The sequence below is a fragment of the Bufo bufo genome, chromosome 3, assembly GCF_905171765.1.
Source record: "Bufo bufo chromosome 3, aBufBuf1.1, whole genome shotgun sequence".
In the NCBI taxonomy this organism is placed as follows: Eukaryota; Metazoa; Chordata; class Amphibia; order Anura; family Bufonidae; genus Bufo; species Bufo bufo.
The window spans coordinates 106067044-106086529 of NC_053391.1; the positions used below are offsets into that span (position 1 = coordinate 106067044).

At 42.0% G+C, this 19486-nt stretch overlaps 1 protein-coding gene across 2 annotated transcripts in view; it reads right to left on the bottom strand.

Moving 5' to 3' along the window:
- Positions 1 to 19486, bottom strand: part of CORO6 (coronin 6) — a 149595-nt gene that overhangs the window by 108537 nt on the left and 21572 nt on the right. The window lies entirely within an intron of this gene.

A 19486-nucleotide genomic window follows, 5' to 3' on the forward strand; every position in this document is an offset into this window, starting at 1 on the left:
ATAAAACATTTAACAAGAATAGATTTCATGGGAGGATACCACAGAGGAAGCCACTGCTGTCCCAAAAAAAACATTGCTGCACATTTACAGTTTGCACAAGAGCACCTGGATGTTCCACAGCAGTACTGGCAAAATATTCTGTGGACAGATGAAACCAAAGTTGAGTTGTTTGGAAGAAACACACAACACTATGTGTGGAGAAAAAGAGGCACAGCACACCAACATCAAAACCTCATCCCAACTGTGAAGTATGGTGGTGGGGGCATCATGATTTGAGGCTGCTTTGCTGCGTCAGGGCCTGGACGGATTTCTATCATCGAAGGAAAAATGAATTCCCAAGTTTATCAAGACATTTTGCAGGAGAACTTAAGGCCATCTGTCCACCAGCTGAAGCTCAACAGAAGATAGATGTTGCAACAGGACAACAACCCAAAGCATAGAAGTAAATCAACAACAGAATGGCTTAAACAGAAGCAAATACGCCTTCTGGAGTGGCCCAGTCAGAGTCCTGACCTCAACCCGATTGAGATGCTGTGGCATGACCTCAAGAAAACGATTCACACCAGACATCCCAAGAATATTGCTGAACTGAAACAGTTCTGTAAAGAGGAATGGTCAAGAATTACTCCTGACCGTTGTGCACGTCTGATCTGCAACTACAGGAAACGTTTGGTTGAGGTTATTGCCGCCGAAGGAGTTTCAACCAGTTATTAAATCCAAGGGTTCACATACTTTTTCCACCTGCACTGTGAATGTTTACATGGTGTATTCAATAAAAACATGGTAACATTTAATTCTTTGTGTGTTATTAGTTTAAGCAGACTGTGATTGTCTATTGTTGTGACTTAGATGAAGATCAGATCACATTTTATGACCAATTTGTGCAGAAATCCATATCATTCCAAAGGGTTCACATACTTTTTCTTGCAACTGTATATATATATATATATAGATATATTCCCAAATACCTTTCATTATTTGTAATGGCTGGAAAACAAAATGGTCGCTGTCCCATTAGTTCACACAAAACCTGTCCTGATCACACATGAGGACAAGTTACTTTACAACACTGAGGTAAAGAGCTGCCTCATCCTCCTCTCTGCTTGTCAGGGATTATGATCCTGAATACAGATTATAAGAACTTTAGCTGAATTTCTGGGGAATTTAGTTCATGAGGAGACAAGAAGTACAGAGAGGATGGACAGGACAGGCTGTGGTAATGTGTTGCTGTGGTAATGGAGACTGCATACAAGTGCTGCTGCTCATTATCCACACCTCACCCTCCTCTCATGTCTCCTCATCATCTTCATTCCCACAGAGATTTACCTGTATTCAGGATCAAGATTCCTGACAAGCAGAGCAGAGAGGAGGATGAGGCAGCTCTTTAGCTCATTGTGGTGAAGTAACTTGTCCTCCTGTGTGGTTAGGACAGGTTTTGTGTGTACTGATAGGAAGGCGACCATTTTATTTCTCTTAATGTATGCTCCCTAGACAAAACAAGCCATTCTAAGCAATTAAAGGTATTTGTGAATATATTTATTAAAAAATAATATTTAAGTATTTAAATTTTTTTAATTCCTGGAGAATTTTAAAGTACTATGGGATTCTGTGGTCCTTCCTGAAAGTGAATCACTGCTGGAAATTTTGTCTGTTTTATTGCGATTTATCATTGAGTTAAATTATTACCCAACCGCCCAAGGAGCAGGATTAATCTGCTCAGCTCCTCCGGCTCCATAGCATGAAACCCACAAATTGGACTGCATGTTCTATGTAACAGATTTGCTTTAATGTCAAACTTCCATCATAATTTTTAGACGCTACCTTCCCTCTTAGTCCTGCTGACTTGCTTAGTGAGGATAACCCTTGCCTGCCCCCCACATAATGTAAAGATGAATGACATGGATACTCGTTTATTAACATAAGCATCTTGTTGCAGGGGAAACAACGGTGAATCTGCCAATTGAGATAAAACCTCCACAGTGAGCTTACTCGACAGCCGGTTGGCCAAAAATGCATTAACGTTGCATAAATAATGCTTTCCTTACACACATTTCTGATATTATTCTTGATTTCTGTGTTGGAAAATGTTCTTACGTCACTTAATATGTTTCTTTTCAAGCACTTGACTGGATCTAGATACACTTATCTGTGTAACTTATTAATATCATCTACGAATTAACATGTCAAGTATGATACTTGATGCTGATGGCGACAGGAATGTCATTCCCAGAGATACTTGGAGAAGGTATGAAAAGGAAAGGCTACACGGACAAGTGCAATACTTTTTAGGCTTGGTATACTACTAGTTACTACAGAGTCACACGTGTATATATCTGGGCAATGGTTCTAGACCCTACTGCAATGTTTAAGTCTTCAGGGCAATTATAATGGAACTAGGGTAATTAGTATGGATACAATTGTCATCCTCGTAACAAAGGCACCTTGTTCTATGGTCAACTCTGTGGTCAACAACATAGTCCTCTGTAATAATGACTCAACACTGCACTAAGGATGTACCTATCTGAGTCTTCTTTCTGTTATACTATTAGTCAGTGTGATATTTTTTTGCCATTTGGGCTAATAGTACCGTAGACTATACCAGTGATGGCTAACCTCCAGCACTCCAGCTGTGGTGAAACTCCGACCCCCAGCATGCTCCATTCATTTTTATGTTCTGAGTTCTGAGAACGGCCAAGCAAGTGTACATCTTGGGAGTTGTAGTTTTACCACAGCTGGAGTGCCGGAGGTTAGCCATCACAGGACTATACTATTTTGCCCTTAAATAGTGTAGCAGAGTGCAAGGAAAGATCAGTTTTATTGGTAAAAGTTATGAACTATATGCTAAAAGATGCAGATCACACTGTGTGTTCACATGGTTGTAGTTTTATATTTCTAGATGCTGACTGCAAAATCTGTATCTGGGTGCACCCTTCATGCTACACACTTAGGGCTCATTCACACGACTGTTGGTGTCCCGTTCCCGTATTGCGGACCGCATTTGCGGATCCGCAATACACGGGCACCGCTCTGTTGTCATTCCGCATCACGGATACAAACCCATTCATTTTAATGGGTCCACAAATCCGGATATGCGGAACGGAAGCACGGAACGGAACACTACGGAAGCACTACGGAGTGTTTTCTGGGGTTCCGTTCCTTGTCTCCGCACCGCAAAAAGATAGAACATGCTCTATCTTTTTGCGGAACGGAGGGATCGCGGACCAATTCAAGTGAATGGGTCTGCGATCCCCATGCGCCTGCCCCACGGAAGGTGCATTGCGGACCGCAATTTGCAGTTCACAGCACGGGCAAGGGACACCAACGGTTGTGTGAACGAGCCTTTAGTAAGCAATATTTTAACACAAGTATATTTTAACACTACTGTTGCTTTGCATTTTGGAAAATTCACTGCAGAAATGTATTTAACTGGCATGATGCACCAGTGCCCGGGAGCTGTGCTGTGATTAGTTACTGGTGTTAAAATCCTCCAAAATAAGCCTTCAAAGCTGTCCGTCTCAATCCTCCAATACATACAGGTATGGCATATATAGTGAATGGGGAGAGGGGAGAATGCCACCACCAGACACCTCTGGCAGTGGCTTATCATCCCACTAAAAAACAGATTAGCCAGTAGAATCCAAGATCCCTTATCTTCATCTTCCCCAACATCAGCTGTCAGGAGAGAGTCAGGAGGACACCATACACATTAGATGGTTGGCCAAACCTGTCAGAAACATCAGGTCTGGCCAATATAATATCTTATGTGTATGACCAGCTTAAATGTTTCATCTCACCCAAGTGCTTTATTCACATCTCTACTGCTCACATCTTCTCTATTACCTCTACAAGATATACAGTCGTGGCCAAAAGTTTTGAGAATTACATAAATATTGGAAATTGGAAAAGTTGCTGCTTAGGTTTTTATAATAGCAATTTGCATATACTCCAGAATGTTATGAAGAGTGATCAGATGAATTGCATAGTCCTTCTTTGCCATGAAAATTAACTTAATCCCAAAAAAACCTTTCCACTGCATTTCATTGCTGTCATTAAAGGACCTGCTGAGATCATTTCAGTAATTGTCATGTTAACTCAGGTGAGAATGTTGATGAGCACAAGGCTGGAGATCATTATGTCAGGCTGATTGGGTTAAAATGGCAGACTTGACATGTTAAAAGGAGGGTGATGCTTGAAATCATTGTTCTTTCATTGTTAACCATGGTGACCTGCAAAGAAACGCGTGCAGCCATCATTGCGTTGCATAAAAATGGCTTCACAGGCAAGGATATTGTGGCTACTAAGATTGCACCTCAATCAAAAATTTATAGGATCAAGAACTTCAAGGAAAGAGGTTCAATTCTCGTTAAGAAGGCTTCAGGGCGTCCAAGAAAGTCCAGCAAGCGCCAGGATCGTCTCCTAAAGAGGATTCAGCTGCGAGATCGGAGTGCCACCAGTGCAGAGCTTGCTCAGGAATGGCAGCAGGCAGGTGTGAGCGCATCTGCACGCACAGTGAGGCGAAGACTTTTGGAAGATGGCCTGGTGTCAAGAAGGGCAGCAAAGAAGCCACTTCTCTCCAAAAAAACATCAGGGACAGATTGATCTTCTGCAGAAAGTATGGTGAATGGACTGCTGAGGACTGGGGCAAAGTCATATTCTCCGATAAAGCCTCTTTCCGATTGTTTGGGGCATCTGGAAAAAGGCTTGTCTGGAGAAGAAAAGGTGAGTGCTTCCATCAGTCCTGTGTCATGCCAACAGTAAAGCATCCTGAGACCATTCATGTGTGGGGTTGCTTCTCATCCAAGGGAGTGGGCTCACTCACAGTTTTGCCCAAAAACACAGCCATGAATAAAGATTGGTACCAAAACACCCTCCAACAGCAACTTCTTCCAACAATCCAAGAACAGTTTGGTGAAGAACAATGCATTTTCAGCACGATGGAGCACCGTGCCATAAGGCTAAAGTGATAACTAAGTGGCTCGGGGACCAAAACGTTAACATTTTGGGTCCATGGCCTGAAAACTCCCCAGATCTTAATCCCATTGAGAATTTGTGGTCAATCCTCAAGAGGCGGGTGGACAAATAAAAACCCACTAATTCTGACAAACTCCAAGAAGTGATTATGAAAGGATGGGTTGCTATCAGTCAGGAATTGGCCCAGAAGTTGATTGAGAGCATGCCCAGTCGAATGGCAGAGGTCCTGAAAAAGAAGGGCCAACACTGCAAATACTGACTCTTTGCATAAATGTCATGTAATTGTCGATAAAATCCTTTGAAACGTATGAAGTGCGTGTAATTATATTTCACTACATCACAGAAACAACTGAAACAAAGATCTAAAAGCAGTTTAGCAGCAAACTTTGTGGAAACTAATATTTGTGTCATTCTCAAAACTTTTGGCCACGACTGTAGTAGAGTCGAAAGTGTAGCAGAATTCAGAAACTGCACTTTGTGTATCTCTCATGCAGCAGCCTCCTCTTTTCTCTATAGACCTCAATGTTTAAAGCAGGAAAGAGCAAAACAGCCCGATAAAAGCATATAGAAGCATTTTTCTTTAAGAAGATATACAGGTCCTTCTCCAAAAATTAGCATATTGTGATAAAGTTCATTATTTTTTGTAATGTACAGATAAACATTAGACTTTCATATATTTTAGATTCATTACACACAACTGAAGTACTTCAAGCCTTTTCTTGTTTTAATATTGATGATTTGGGCATACAGCTCCTGAAAACCCAAAATTCCTATCTAAAAAAATTTGCATATTTCATCCGACCAATAAAAGAAAAGTGTTTTTAATACAAAAAAAGTCAACCTTCAAATAATTAAGTTCAGTTATGCACTCAATACTTGGTCGGGAATCCTTTTGCAGAAATGACTGCTTCAATGCGGCGTGGCATGGAGGCAATCAGGCTGTGGCACTGCTGAGGTGTTATGGAGGCCCAGAATGCTTCGATAGCGGCCTTAAGCTCATCCAGAGTGTTGGGTCTTGCGTCTCTCAACTTTCTCTTCCCAATATCCCACAGATTCTCTATGGGGTTCAGGTCAGGAGAGTTGGCAGGCCAATTGAGCACAGTAATACCATGGTCAGTAAACCATTTACCAGTGGTTTTGGCACTGTGAGCAGGTGCCAGGTCGTGCTGAAAAATGAAATCTTCATCTCCATAAAGCTTTTCAGCAGATGGAAGCATGAAGTTCTCAAAAATCTCCTGATAGCTAGCTGCATTGACCCTGCCCTTGATAAAACACAGTGGACCAACACCAGCAGCTGACATGGCACCCCAGACCATCACTGACTGTGGGTACTTGACACTGGACTTCAGGCATTTTAGCATTTCCCTCTCCACAGTCTTCCTCCAGACTCTGGCACCTTGATTTCCGAATGACATGTAAAATTTGCTTTCATCCGAAAAAAGCTTCTCTGTAGCCCAGGTCAGGCGCTTCTGCCGCTGTTTCTGGTTCAAAAGTGGCTTGACCTGGGGAATGCGGCACCTGTAGCCCATTTCCCTTCACACGCCTGTACATGGTGGCTCTAGATGTTTCTACTCCAGACTCAGTCCACTGCTTCCGCAGGTCCCCCAAGGTCTGGAATCGGTCCTTCTCCACAATCTTCCTCAGGGTCCGGTCACCTCTTCTCGTTGTGCAGCGTTTTCTGCCACACTTTTTCCTTCCCACAGACTTCCCACTGAGGTGCCTTGATACAGCACTCTGGGAACAGCCTATTCGTTCAGAAATTTATTTCTGTGTCTTACCCTCTTGCTTGAGGGTGTCAATGATGGCCTTCTGGACAGCAGTCAGGTCGGCAGTCTTACCCATGATTGTGGTTTTGAGTAATGAACCAGGCTGGGAGTTTTTAAAAGCCTCAGGAATATTTTGCAGGTGTTTAGAGTTAATTAGTTGATTCAGATGATTAGGTTAATAGCTTGTTTAGAGAACCTTTTCATGATATGCAAATATTTTGAGATAGGAATTTTGGGTTTTCATGAGCTGTATGCCAAAATCATCAATATTAAAACAAGAAAACTACTTGAACTACTTCAGTTGTGTGTAATGAATCTAAAATATATGAAAGTCTAATGTTTATCAGTACATTACAGAAAATAATGAACTTTATCACAATATGCAAATTTTTTGAGAAGGACCTGTATTACAATGTTTCTTATATTCACCTATACTATTCACTTATGGAAAGTTGTTTTATAATAAGAGGTACCCTTAAAAGATGATAGGGGAGCAGAATATATTTCCTTTATGTGTGCTTTGTATGGAAGACAATTTTCAGGCACTAACTCAGAAACTGAGAATAAGGCCTCTTGCACACAACCTTTTTTTTATTCCGTTTCCATTCCATTTTTGCGGATTCCGTTTCCAGTCCGTATGCAGAACCATTAATTTCAATGGTTCCGCAAAAAAAACGGAAGGTACTCCGTATGCATTCCGTATTTCCATTACGTTCAAATATATAACATGTCCTATTATTGCCCGCAAATCACATTCCGTGGCTCCATTCAAGGGCTTGTTCACACGACCGTGCCGTGTTTTGCGGTCTGCAAATTGCGGATCTGCAAAACACGGATGCCACCCGTGTGCCTTCTGCAATTTGCGGAAGGGAACGGACGCCCCTTTATAGAAATGCCTATTGTCCGCAAAACGGACAAGAATAGGACATGACTTTTTGCCTGGCCACGGAATGGAGTAACGGATGCGGACAGCACACAGAGTGCTGTCCGCATCTTTTGCTGCCCCATTAAAGTGAATGGGTCCGGACCTGAGCCGCAAAAAATGCGGCTCGGATGCGGAACCAAACCACGATCGTGTGAATGAGCCCCAAGTCAATGGGTTTGCAAAAAAAACTTAATACATACGGAACACATCCGTATGTCTTCCGTATCCGTTCCGTTTTTTTTATGTACTTACTGTTTAAACATTATTGTATGCTTCCGTTTCCGTTTGCGATCCGCAAAAAACGGAAATCAAACAGCAAAACGGAACGGAAACACTACTGAAACAAAAAAAACTGAAAAACTGATCTGTTTAAAAAAGGATTGTAAAACCATATGGTCGTGTGCAATAGACCAAAGTGATATAGCATGCAGAGCTGAAAATTGCAGGATAAGGCCTCATGCACACGACAGTTGTTTTTCACCGCCTCCGTTCCGTTTTTTTTGCAGATAGGATGGGGACCCATTCATTTCAATGGGTCAGCAAAAAAATGCTGATAGTTCATCCGTTTGTGTCCCGCGTTCGTTGTCCGTGTTTCCCTTCAGCAAAAAAAATAGTGCATGTCCTACTTTTTTCACATTTGTGGACAAGGATAGGCATTACAAGGGATCTGTGGAAAAAAACGGATCCTCCAAAAAAAACGGATGCCGCATCCGTTTTTTGGGGCGGAAGCACAATTTGCGGACGCAAAAAACAACGTGTGCATGAGGCCTAAAAGTAATATAATAGCCAGAAATAGTGATATTCAAAAACCAGCTGATGCAAAGAAAGAGACGCAAATATGCATATTTCCCATTTGTGAGTTCACGTCAGCCTTTTAATGATCATCTACTGCTGCCTGAACACTAGCTGTGATTTTCTTGTCTCACCACTTGAGATAACTAGCCGTGGCTGCATTTAGGAGGACACTCAATACAGTGATAACTGAGCAAGCCTGCTCATTTGTTTGTGTGAGTTCAATAGGCTTCGGTGGAGATACGTGCACACGTACGTTCCTCCTCATCTGGAGGAAAAAGGAACTGTTTTTCCAATAGATGGATCTCCCAGAGGTGGGACTCCTGATAGGTAGGGTGATAGTTCATGTTTATATGCAATAAATGTCTATCACTTAAAAACTCCTTTGGTCCAAAAAAATAAATTCTTCTAGTATCAAGGCACTGCAGTAGAAGGACAAGTTAATGAAGATGCTCAGCCCAACATGTACAGAGAAGGACTGTATTCTAATCTATAGTGGCAAGACTGAGTTGAACACTGCCTGACATGTTAGGTGAAGTACTGGTGAGCACAGACAGCCATAAAGATATTGTACATGACCCTCACACGGCCTAGTTATTGAGTGAGAACAATGAATCTGCTTTCATCCTGTGTGTCCGCGTCTTTATAAACAGGAAGCGTCCTACTGAATATATAACCAGATTAAAAGTTGACACGGCGCGAGAGTGGATGATGAACTCTTAAAGAGGACCTTTCACCTCTCCTGACATGTCTGTTTTAATAACTGCTTGCATTCCCCATGTAATGACAATTCTGGAGCATCTATTCTTATGGCTCTACGTTGTGCCATTCCTTTATTACTTCTTCTAGAAGTTATGAATGGATTGCTAGCAGTCTGCAGTAAGGGTACAAAGGGGAGGTAACCAGTTGGGGGGGTGTACCTGTACAGTCTGAAAATGGCAGCACTGATTGGATAGAGTGAGACCGTGCAGGTACACCCCCCCCAACTAGTTACCTCCCCTCTGTACCCTTACTGCAGACTGCTAGCAATTCACATATTCCTGTATTATTCCTGCTAGAAGTTTCTGAACAAATTTCAAGCAGTCTCCTGTAAGGGTACAGCAGGTGGTGGTGTGTCCCTGCACAGTCTGACAATGGCATCCAGGGGTATAGCTATAGGGGGTGCAAAGCTATCAGTCGCTACCAGGCAAAGGAGCCTGAGGGGGCCCAAAGACCCTTGTGCCACATAAGAAGACACCGGTATTTTAGAAAGTGCTGGTCAAGTTACACCTCTGGCCGGAGGGAAGGTGTTAGGTCAAGAATTTTGCATGGGGAAGTTGCCGTTTCAATTGTTGCCTCAGGCAGCACAAAGGCCTTGTGCTTCCCTGCCCGTCGCCACAAAGCCCTGAAGGAAGGGGGGCCCCAGCTGAACTCTTGCACCAGGGCCCATGATCCTTTAGCTACGCCCCTGATGGTAGCAGTGATTGGATAGAGTCAGACTGTGCAGGGACACTCCCCCAACTGGTAACACCCATCTGTACCCTTACCACAGACTGCTTGCAACTCTTTCACAAACTTCTAGCTGGAATAATAAAGGAACGGCACAACATAGAGTAATAAGAATAGATGTTCCAGAATTGCAAGTAGTTATTAAAACATACATGTCAGGAAAGGGGACAGCTCCTCTTTAATTTTAGTCTAGAAATCTGGGAGATATTATACCCAGATTATTGAAAAGCACACAGTAACCAGTCTCTGCTTTCCGCTATACAGTATCTGTGTGTAGAATACTTGGAAATGTGTGCACTGATGCCTACAGACATAGCTATGCTCCGGTTGCTATTATCTCCTCTTCTAAATTAGTTGCATGCTTGTGGTTTAGGGATTTTGAGTTGAGTGACAGCTACAAATTGTATAATTGCCCTCTGTCTATTGTCGGGGACTGTCCATACTGAATGATTCTTATAACTGGCTACACATTACATAATGCATTGAAAAGTCTCGGAGACGTAGTACAAACATTTCATTTCCAAAGGACAAAACTGGTTCCTGGCCAACACTTCACACCAAATTCAGCCACACAAGCTTCTGGAATGAGCACATGTTCTAAATCTGGGAGGGAAGAATTCTCTACTGACACTGACTAGGACACAAGAGACTGCAATACACATTAATGGACAGAGCATGTATCCTTTTCTATTATAGACTATGTGGTCCTTTTCTTTTCATTTTACTTAAAGGGGTTATCCCATGATTGATGTAAAATATAAAAATCAGACATCATACAGACATCATACAGTACATGACAATCTCTTTCTAAGGCCTCATGCACACGACCGTTGTGTGCATCCGCGGCCGTTGTTCCGTTTTCCGTTTTTTTTTCGCGGACCCATTGACTTTCAATGGGTTCGTGGAAAAATCGGAAAATGCACCGTTTGGCTTCCGCGTCCGTGATCCGTTTTTCCAGTCCGGGAAAAAAATAGGACCTGTCCTATTTTTTTCACGGACAACGGTTCACGGACCCATTCAAGTCAATGGGTTCGTGAAAAATCACGGATGCACACAACATAGTCATCCGCGTCCGTGATCCGTGTCCGTTTTTCCTATCATTTTCAATGGAAACTTGACTTAGGTTTTTTTTTCACTTTTCATGTCCGTGGATCCTCCAAAAATCAAGGAAGACCCACGGAAGAAAAAACGGTCACGGATCACGGAACAACGGAAATCCGTTTTGCGGACCGCAAAAAAAAAACGGTCGTGTGCATGAGGCCTAACAAAGCTAGAACCAGTCCTGTACCTTATTGGATCCAGAGATCTACCCATTCATTGCTCCAATTGCACTGCCAGATTTATTTCAGGCTGGCAGCTCAGGGAATGTGTCCTTTCTCACGGGGTGTGTCACAGCTGCTAACAGCGGGGTGTCAGTTGAAAATTTTAATTGAGCACATGCGACCACTAGAGTGAGGTGGACAAGAAATAAGGAAAAGAACAAACAGCTGGTGGCGCTATACAGATACATTTTATTAACCCCTTCCCGACTGCCATACCGCTATATACGTGCTAATTGCACATACCCCGTGCAGATAGCACGTGTATAAACGTAACGGCAGCTCTTTAATCCAAGCGCTGCAAAACGCTTGGATTAGGGCCTCATGCACACGACAGTGTTTTTTCACTGTCAGTGATTTGGCTTCAGTGGTCCGTGTCCGATTTTGCTTCAGTTGTGTTTCCTTGTGTCTTCCTTTTTTTTTTGTCTGACAGGGGGAAAAAAAGGAAGGTTAATGAAAAATGTAATTTTATTGCACCAAGGTCTTGTAGAAAAAAAACGGACGCGGACACGAATGACCTACCAGTTGTGCATCAGTTTTTTTTGACGGACCCATTGACTTGAATGGGTCTGTCCTCCGTTTTCCACTGACAAGAATTGGACAGGTTATATTTTTTTGACGGACTGGAATCACGGATGCGGAGAAAAAACGGAGGACTATCAGTTTTTTTTCACAGCTCCATAGAAATTAATGGGACCTCCGCTAAACTGTGAAAAATGACGGAACGGACGCGGATGCACACAACGGTCGTGTGCATGAGGCCTAAAGCTTCTGCCCCTGCACTGCTGCTGTCACGGACAGTGCAGAGTGCAGTAGTGCCGGCAAGGGACCAATCAGAATGCTCCCTTGCCGGCGATTGATCCGATTGGTTAGTCTGTGCAGACTAACCAATTGGATTGCGGCAGTGTAAAAGTGCCTGTTCTAGTGTGTCCTCCGTGCCCCCAGATCTGTGGGCCCCATCTGTGCCCCTTGCATCGATCTGTGCCCCCCCCCTCGGTGTGCCCTGCCTTCAACCCCCCCCCCCCCCCCCTGTGAGCCCTGCCTCTTTGCCGGCCAGGCGCTCTCCCTGCCGGCATCTGTCCCCGCCTGCCCCCATCCATGTATCCTGCCCCCATCCATGTAGTCTGCCCCCATTTGTGCCCCCTGCCCCTGATTCGGTCCCCCTGCTGTATTTGATGGTGGCGGCTCAGTTACTGAGCCGCCGCCATCAGCAGCGAGTGTCAGCTGTATGCTGACACTCTGCTATAACTCCTTTGATGCCGCAGAAGCGGCATCCATAGGGTTAATATAGAGAGGCGGCTCCCTCTCTCAACCATCAGGCTGCCACGCTTTGCAAAGGGGTCTGGTGTTGCCACCTATCAGGAAATCTGATAGTACTATACTTTGCAATGCAAGAGCATTGCAAAATATAGTACAGCCATCAGCCCCACTGGATTTTCAAGATACAAGAGGGACTTGATAAAAAGGTGTGAAAATAAAAAAAGTTTAAAAAAATAATAAAAATTATAAAAATAATAAAAATTTAAATTTAAAATAAAATAAATTGCCTTTTTCTATATCCGCTGATTTATAAGAGATAAAAAAATGGAAAAAAAAATAAACTACACATATTAGGTATCACCGCGTCCGTAACGACCGGCTATATAAATATATTACATGATCCACCCCGTCCGATAAACATCATAAAAAATAAAAAAAAGTGTCAACAAAAGCTATTTTTGTCGCCTTACATCACAAAAAGTGCAACTCCAAGCGATAAAAAAGGTGTATGTCCCACAAAATAGTACCAGAAAAACAGTCATCCCGCAAAAAATTAGCCCCTACATAAGAAAATCGCTTAAAAAGTAAAAATAACTCTAGCTCTTAGAACATGGAGACACTAAAAAAACATTTTTCTGTTTCAAATATGCTATTATTGTGTTAAAGTGAAATACATTTAAAAAAGTATAAATATTAGTTTTTTTCCGTGTCCGTAACAACTAGCTCTATAAAAATATCACATGACCTAACCCCTCATCTGAACGCCATAAAAAGTAAAAACAGTGCCAAAAAAAGCCATTTTTAGATTTTTTTAGATCACAAAAATTGCACCACCAAGCGATCAAAAAGGCGTATGCCTCCTAAAATAGTACCAATCAAACCATCACCTCATCCCACAAAAAATTAGACCCTACCTAAGACAATCAGTCAAAAAATATAAAAGCTATGGCTCTCAGACTATAGAGACACTAAAACATCTTTTTTTTTTTTCAAATATGCTATTCTTGTGTAAAACTTAAATAAATAAGAAAAAGTATACATATTAAGTATTGCCACGTCTGTATCGATGTGCTCTATAAAAGTGTCACATTAACTAACCCCTCAGGTGAACGCTATAAAAATAAATAAATAAAAACTGTTCCAAAACAACCAATTTTTTGGTCACCTTGCTCCATAAAGTGTAATAAGGGATGATCAAAAAATCATATGTACCCAAAATAGTACCAATAAAAACATCAGCTCTTCCTGCAGAAAAATGAGCCCCTGCACAAGATGATCGGCAAAAAAATAAAAAAAATAAGGCGTTCAGAAAATGGAGACACAAAAACATTATAATGCATTTTTTTAAAAGAAATTATGTAAAACTGAAACAAACAAACAAGGAAAGTAGACATATTTGCTATCATTGTGTCCGTAACAACCTGCTCAATAAAAATAGCACATGATCTACCCTGTCAGATGAATCTTGTAAAAAATAAAAACGATACCAAAACAGCCATTTTTTTGTTACCTTGCCTCACAAAAAATGTAATATAGAGCAATTAAAAATCATATGTACCCCAAAATAGTACCAATAAACCTGGCACCTTATCCCGTAGCTTCCAAAATAGGGTCACTTTTTGGGAGTTTCTACTGTAAGGGTGCATCAGGGGGGCTTCAAATGGGACATGGCATCTAAAAACCAGTCCAGTAAAATCTGCCTTCCAAAAACCATATGGCACTCCTTTTCTTCTGCGTCCTGCCGTGTGCCCTTACATCAGTTTACGACACATGTGGGGTGTTTCTGTAAACCGCAGAATCAGAGTAATAAATATTGAGTTTTGTTTGGCTGTTAACCCTCAATGTGTTAAAGAAAAAAATGGATTAAAATGGAAAATTTGCCAAAAAAGTAAAATTTAGAAACAAAGTTTGTAAAAACAGTTTTGAGTATCTTGAGGGATGTAGTTTCTGAAATTAGGTCATTTATGGGGGGTTCCACTATGTAAGCCTCACAAAGTGACTTCAGACCTGAACTGGTCCTTAAAAAGTGGGTTTTGGAAATTTTCTTAAAAATTTAAAGAATTGCTTCTAAAATTCTAAACCTTCTAACGTCCTAAAATTTTTTAATGACATTTACAAAATGATGCGGATCCGTCTGACAAATGCATTGAAATACCGGATCCATCTCTCCGGTGTCATCTGGAAAAACAGATCCGGTATTATTATTTTTTCTTTGCACTTTTAAAGGTCTGCGCATGCACAGACCGGAAAACCGGATCCGTTTTGCCAGAGCACTTAATGCCGGATTCGGCACTAATACATTTCAATGGAAATTAATGCCGGATCCGGCAGTCCGGCAAGTGTTCAGGATTTTTGGCCGGAGAGAAAACTGCAGCATGCTGTGGTATTTTCTCCGGCCAAGAAACGTAAGAGGGACTGAACTGATTCATCCTGAACGGATTACTCTCCATTCAGAATGCATTAGGATAAAACTGATCAGTTTGTTTCCGGTATTGAGCTCCTCTGACGGAACTCAACACCGGAAAACAAAAATACTAGTGTGAAAGTACCCTTACTTGTATATCTATTTTTATAAATGAGACCATATATCCTGCCCAAAGTATAAAAATGACAGTCTGTCAAATATGTGGGTGGTCTGGTTATTTAGGCATTCGGATGACGGCAGAAGCCACCCCTTCAGAGTTCCTGCAGGAGAGGCTTCAGGTATTATACTGTGGAACAGACTGTCCACTGTTTCAGCTGCTGCCACTTCCAACAGAAGCCCTGACATGGGATCGAGCAGTAAAACAGAGGGCACTGCACATGCGCGAGACTTCCGAAAGCGAAGCTGAATTGCGGGCTGTCACTCAAAGGCAAGAGCGGCGTGGTTACCTTGACTTGAAGCAAGGAGGCCGCTGCCCCCTTGACTTCAAGCTGACATGCAAATTAGCGCGGACGGAGGATAAAAGATCGTTTTCTGACCTTACGCAGCATCGGACTGCAGGATGAAAATTATGGTTAGTATCACACTGCGGGGTACCCTGAGGTACTGCTGGCGGGTTTACAAGCATTCAGGAGGTGACAGGTTCCCTTTAAGGCCCCTTTCACACGGGCGAGTATTCCGCGCGGATGCGATGCGTGAGTTGAACACATTGCACCCGCACTTACTACCGACCCATTCATTTCTATGGGGCTGTTCAGATGAGCGGTGATTTTCACGCATCACTTATGCGTTGCGTGAAAATCGCAGCATGCTCTATATTCTGCGTTTTTCACGCAACGCAGGCCCCATAGAAGTGAATGGGGTTGCGTGAAAATCGCAAGCATCCGCAAGCAAGTGCGGATGCGGTGCGATTTTCACGCACGGTTGCTAGGAGACGATCGGGATGGAGACCCGATCATTATTATTTTCCCTTATAACATGGTTATAAGGGAAAATAATAGCATTCTGAATACAGAATGCATAGTAAAATAGCGCTGGAGGGGTTAAAAAAAATAAAAAATAATTAAACTCACCTTAATCCACTTGCTCGCGTAGCCCGGCATCTCCTTGTGTCTCCTTTGTTGAAGGACCTATGGTGAGCATTAAATACAGTTACAGGACCTTTGATGACGTCACTCCGGTCATCACATGGTACGTCACATGATCTTTTACCATGGTGATGGATCATGTGATGACCGGAGTGACGTCATCAAAGGTCCTTTACCCAGGTCCTAAAGAAAGACTACAGAAGGAGATGCCGACTGCGCTATCAAGTGGACTAAGGTGAGTTAAACATTTTTTTATTTTTTTTCTATTTTACTTTGCATTCTGTATTCAGAATGCTATTATTTTCCCTTATAACCATGTTATTAGGGAAAATAATACAATCTACAGAACATTGATCCCAAGACCGAACTTCTGTGAAGAAGTTCGGGTTTGGGTACCAAACATGCGCGATTTTTCTCACGCGCGTGCAAAACGCATTGCAATGTTTTGCACTCGCGCAGAAAAATCGCGGGTGTTCCCGCAACGCACCCGCACATTTTCCAGCAACGCCCGTGTGAAAGGGGCCTAAATCATTCCAGTTCAGGTTTCCTCCATTAAGTTGTGATTTGCCCAATTCTGGTGTCAAACTTTAATTATAGTAGCAATTTGCAGGGCTGTGCGAAGTTCTGACTCCGACTCCTGTATTTTATCACATGACTCCGACTCCTGTATTTTATCACACTCAGACTCCCACCAATAATTTAGTAATAATACATTTCCTGGAAGTAAGTAATCAGGCTACATAGAACATACAACAAATTTATTAGAAAACTATTTCTAAAACTTCAGCAATTTTTAAAATTCCTATAAGTAAATATGCAGTGCACTATGCATTCAATAACTGGAAAACACTGTTATAACTTAACAATTGTAAAAAAAATTCTATGAATTTTTCCTCATAACAAGTTAGAAAACCTATATATTGTATATACTGGAAATGCGGAGAATCATGTGTAAGTCTAGTGAAAATAAATATAAAAGACGGCTCAACTGTTCAATTGAATGGTAGAGGTGCTTATCTGCTGGTCAAAGGAAATAGGATATAGTGCAGAAGGTAGCAGGCACACTCGTATTTGGGATTAGATAAAATGATTTTATTTTAACCACCTCAGCCCCCAGTGCTTAAACACCCTGAAAGACCAGGCCACTTTTTACACTTCTGACCTACACTACTTTCACCGTTTATTGCTCGGTCATGCAACTTACCACCCAAATGAATTTTACCTCCTTTTCTTCTCACTAATAGAGCTTTCATTTGGTGGTATTTCATTGCTGCTGACATTTTTACTTTTTTTGTTATTAATCGAAATTTAACGATTTTTTTGCAAAAAAATGACATTTTTCACTTTCAGTTGTAAAATTTTGCAAAAAAAACGAGATCCATATAGAAATTTTGCTCTAAATTTATAGTTCTACATGTCTTTGATAAAAAAAAAATGTTTGGGTAAAAAAAAAATGGTTTGGGTAAAAGTTATAGCGTTTACAAACTATGGTACAAAAATGTGAATTTCCGCTTTTTGAAGCAGCTCTGACTTTCTGAGCACCTGTCATGTTTCCTGAGGTTCTACAATGCCCAGACAGTACAAACACCCCACAAATGACCCCATTTCGGAAAGTACACACCCTAAGGTATTCGCTGATGGGCATAGTGAGTTCATAGAACTTTTTATTTTTTGTCACAAGTTAGCGGAAAATGATGATTTATTATTTTTTTTTTCTTACAAAGTCTCATATTCCACTAACTTGTGACAAAAAATAAAAACTTCCATGAACTCACTATGCCCATCAGCGAATACCTTGGGGTCTCTTCTTTCCAAAATGGGGTCACTTGTGGGGTAGTTATACTGCCCTGGCATTCTAGGGGCCCAAATGTGTGGTAAGGAGTTTGAAATCAAATTCAGTAAAAAATGACCAGTGAAATCCGAAAGGTGCTCTTTGGAATATGGGCCCCTTTGCCCACCTAGGCTGCAAAAAAGTGTCACACATCTGGTATCTCCGTACTCAGGAGAAGGTGGGGAATGTGTTTTGGGGTGTCATTTTACATATACCCATGCTGGGTGAGATAAATATCTTGGTCAAATGCCAACTTTGTATAAAAAAATGGGAAAAGTTGTCTTTTGCCAAGATATTTCTCTCACCCAGCATGGGTATATGTAAAATGACACCCCAAAACACATTCCCCACCTTCTCCTGAGTACGGCAATACCAGATGTGTGACACTTTTTTGCAGCCTAGGTGGGCAAAGGGGCCCATATTCCAAAGAGCACCTTTCGGATTTCACAGGTCATTTTTTACAGAATTTGATTTCAAACTCCTTACCACACATTTGGGCCCCTAGAATGCCAGGGCAGTATAACTACCCCACAAGTGACCCCATTTTGGAAAGAAGACACCCCAAGGTATTCCGTGAGGGGCATGGCAAGTTCCTAGAATTTTTTATTTTTTGTCACAAGTTAGTGGAAAATGATGATTTTTTTTTTGATTTTTTTTTCATACAAAGTCTCATATTCCACTAACTTGTGACAAAAAATAAAAACTTCCATGAACTCACTATGCCCATCAGCGAATACCTTGGGGTCTCTTCTTTCCAAAATGGGGTCACTTGTGGGGTAGTTATACTGCCCTGGCATTCTAGGGGCCCAAATGTGTGGTAAGGAGTTTGAAATCAAATTCTGTAAAAAATGACCTGTGAAATCCGAAAGGTGCTCTTTGGAATATGGGCCCCTTTGCCCACCTAGGCTGCAAAAAAGTGTCACACATCTGGTATCTCCGTACTCAGGAGAAGGTGGGGAATGTGTTTTGGGGTGTCATTTTACATATACCCATGCTGGGTGAGATAAATATCTTGGTCAAATGCCAACTTTGTATAAAAAAATGGGAAAAGTTGTCTTTTGCCAAGATATTTCTCTCACCCAGCATGGGTATATGTAAAATGACACCCCAAAACACATTCCCCACCTTCTCCTGAGTACGGAGATATGCGTTTTGCGGATCCGATCCATCTATCAGTGGATCCGTAAAAATCATGCGGACGTCTGAATGGAGCTTTACAGGGGGGTAATCAATGACAGGGGGGTAATCAATGACAGGGGGGTGATCAGGGAGTCTATATGGGGTGATCACCACAGTCATTGATCACGCCCCTGTAAGGCTTCATTCAGACGTCCGGATGCGTTTTGCGGATCCGATCCATCTATCAGTGCATCCGTAAAAATCATGCAGACATCTGAATGGAGCTTTACAGGGGGGTAATCAATGACAGGGGGGTGATCAGGGAGTCTATATGGGGTGATCACCACAGTCATTGATCACGCCCCTGTAAGGCTTCATTCAGACGTCCGGATGCGTTTTGCAGATCCGATCCATCTATCAGTGCATCCGTAAAAATCATGCGGACGTCTGAATGGAGCTTTACAGGGGGTTGATCAATGACAGGGGGGTGATCACCACAGACATT